Below are 3632 nucleotides of genomic sequence, written 5' to 3' on the forward strand. Positions count from 1 at the left end.
GATCCTTGTCGGACGCCAGACTCAAAAGTCCACAGCACAGAAAAAGAGCATTTGGCCCATCGATTCTGCACCAGTCAGAAACAACCACCTAACTATTCTAATCTAATTTTTCAACATTTGGTCAGAGCCTTGTCTGCCTTGGCATCACACGTGCACATCTAAATACTTACAAAGGTACCAAGAACAGTACGGCACAGGAACAGGCCCTTTGGCTGACCAAGACCGCATTGACACATTATCCCTTTCTAAACTAAAATCTTTTTGCCTCTATGCAGTGCATTTCCCTCTATTCCCTCCCTATCCATGTATCTCTCAAGATGCCTCTTAAAGTTGCTATTGAATCCCACTCCACCACCTCCTCTGGCAGTGCAGTCCAAGCACTTACCACCCTCTGTGTACAAAAAAAAAACTTGCCTGTCATATCTCTTTAAACTTAACCCCTTTTAAGTTAAACCTATATCCCCGAATGATTGAAGTTTTTATTCTGGGAAAAAGACTTAGTCTATTCATTCTATCCATGTCTCTCATAATTGTGTAAACTTCTACCAGGTCGCCCTCATTCTTTGACGTTCAAATAAAACAAACCAGATTGTCCAACCTCTCCTCATAGTTAATACCCTCTGAACCAGGCAACACCCTGGTAAACGATTTCTGTATCCTCTCCAAAGCCTCCACATCCTCCTCCTCGTGTGGTGAACAGAACTGTACATAATATTCCAAATTTGGCCTTATTAAAGTACTATACAGCTGCAATGCAACTTGCCAATTTTTATACCCTATGCCCCAAATGATGAAGGGAAGCATGCTCTATATCTTGCCCACCTTATCCACTTATGTTGCCACTTTCAGGGAACTGCGGACCTGTACACCAAGATTTCTCCATATGTTGATACTGCTAAGTATTCTGCCATTTACCGTATACATCCCTCCTGCATTAGACCTTCCAAAATGTATCACCTCACATTTGCCCTGATTAAACTCCATCCATCTGCCATTTTTCTGCCCAAGTTTTCAACCATTCTGTATCCTCTGGCAATTCTGTTCACTACTCACAGCCTCTCCTTTGTGTCACCTGTAAACTTAGTAATCAGGTCACCTACATTCTCCTTCATTTATATATATTACAAACAGGGCTGCTATAGCAGATTGCCATTAGTCACAGATCTCCAGTCAGAAAAATACCCTTCCATCACTACTGCCTGCCTTCTGTGACTAAATCAGTTCTGTATCTATCTTACTTGGTCACTGCAGATTCAATGTAACTTCACCTTTTGTATCAGCCTACCATGAGGTGCCTTGCTAAAGTCCATATAGATTTCATCCACTGCCTTGCCATCATCAATCATCTTTGTCACTTTCTCAAAAAAAAACAATCGAGTTTGTGAGGCTTGACCTTCCCTGGACAAAGCTATGCTCCCTATCGCTAGTAAGTCCATATTTTTGTAAATGTGATATAAGGCTCGCCAGTATGTAATTTCCTGGATTATCCCCATTGCCTTCTTAAACAAAAGAACAAAGCTAGCTATTCTCCAGTCTTCTAGAACCTCTCCTGTGACTAAAGAGGAAATAAAGAAAAAAGTGGATATATGTGGCTCCAGCATTTTCTTCACCTGCCACCCTCAGCTTTGTGGGACAGACCCCATCAGGTCTTGGGAACTAGTCTACCTTAATGATTTTTAAAAGACCCAACACTTGTTTACTCACTTGTGGGACATGGAAGTCGCTGGCTGATCAGCACTTTATTGCCCATTCCCAGTTGTCCTTGAGAAGGTGGTGGGCTATCTGTCTGAACCGCTGTAGTCCATGTGCTGTAGTTTGATCCGTTAGTGGATTGAATTCCAGGACTTTAACCTAACAACAGAGAAGGAACAGCAATATATTTCTAAGTCAGTATGGTGAATGGCTTCAAGAGGAATGTGCAGATGGTAGTGTTCCCAAGTATGTGTTGCTCTTGTTCTTCCAGATGGAAGTGATCGTGGCTTTGAAAGGTGTTAAAGGATCTTTGTTGAATTTCTGCACTGCATCTTGTAAATGGTACACACTTCTGCTACTGAGCTTCGGTGGTGGAGCGAGTGGATGCTTATGCGTGTGGTGCCAATTAACTGGACTGCATTGTCATGGATAGTGTTTAGCTGCTTGAGTGTTATTGGAACTACACCTATACAAGCAATTGGGGAATATTCCATCACACTTTTCACGTGCCTTATAGATGGTGGACAGGCTTTAGGGAGTCAGGTGGTGTGTTTCTTACTACGTTATTCCAGACTTGTACATATAAATGCCCATAACTGTGTTTATGTGATGAGTTCATTTGGGTTGACATTGGGAAATTCAGTGATCATAGCACCATTGATGGGACAGTGATGAGATTATCCCTTCTTTGGAATGATCATTGTTATGCATTTGTGTGACATAAATGTTACTTGCCATTTGTCAGCCTGACCGGAACAACCATTACCTACAGCAAATCCAAAGACTCCAGAAATGGTTCTCCCTCCAGATCCTCTGCTCCACGCTCGCAGCCATGTACTGCTACCTACTTTCCCTGCAGGCAGCCCTGTCCCAGCTCAGGGAGAAGGATATATAAACTCAACAAATGCTTTTTCTTGAGCTTACTGGACATCAGGAACATAAGTACACCAAATTCTCACGTACATACCTCCAAACCTGGTCAGACACCATTATCCATGTGGCTGCTACGGCCACCACTACTGCCTCAATGATGGCGTCACTTCCGTCCCTGCCATCAAACTGGCCATGGCCACTGCCAGAACGACTGCATCCACAAATGCCACTGAAACCTCTGCCGCCAAAACCTCCATGAAAGCTGCCTACCACGTCACTTCCATCTCCGTGGTTGTCGCCCCCACTGACGTCATTTACCCCAGCCCTGTCGACCATGTAGCCACCACTTCCACAAACACCTGTCGGGACATCACTTCCGCTCCCCCCACCACCAGGTGCCACTGACGCACCACCTCTGCCCCTAGACTGCCACCATTTATGTGTAAGGTTTCTAGGTAATCCAGGATGGAGGATGGGAAAAATTTCTGGCTGTAACAGCTGCTCCTTTTTTTTGAGGTATTTTAGGTGCTGGAGATGAGTTCCTCGAATTCCAGGAGCAGCAATTACTGTTTTATATGCTGTTGCATTGTTTTGGAACTTTGGGGGAAAAATAGTCAAAACAACAGCAGTTTTAAAAGGGAGAAGAACAGACAAAGGAAGCACATGGTGAGGACAGTGCAGGAGAGAGAGAAAGAGAGAGAGAACCTGCACAGTTATTGTCTTTCCTGTTTTTGAATTCATGTATCGCTGGACATCGGAGTGGGTCTGGGAAAATTAACAAACAGTGAATTTCACAACTAATCTTGGAAGAACCTTTTTGGGCAAAGTTCACAACACAGAATCAGATAAGTTAATCATTGTTTTAAGTTTGTCCAATAGAAAGGCTGCAGTAGTGAGTATACGTTTTTGGATATAAGTCTCTTGATTAAACTTAAAATATAAGCCATAACTATTAATTTAACCTGGTGCAGTGCTTTGTAGAGGAATAAGACAGTGTAGATTGTGAAGGACTAAAAATGGCCTTTGCAGTGATATGTACTTCTTGTCAGATGTGGGAGTTTAAGGGT

This window comes from Chiloscyllium plagiosum, chromosome 13, assembly GCF_004010195.1.
Source record: "Chiloscyllium plagiosum isolate BGI_BamShark_2017 chromosome 13, ASM401019v2, whole genome shotgun sequence".
Lineage (NCBI taxonomy): Eukaryota > Metazoa > Chordata > Chondrichthyes > Orectolobiformes > Hemiscylliidae > Chiloscyllium > Chiloscyllium plagiosum.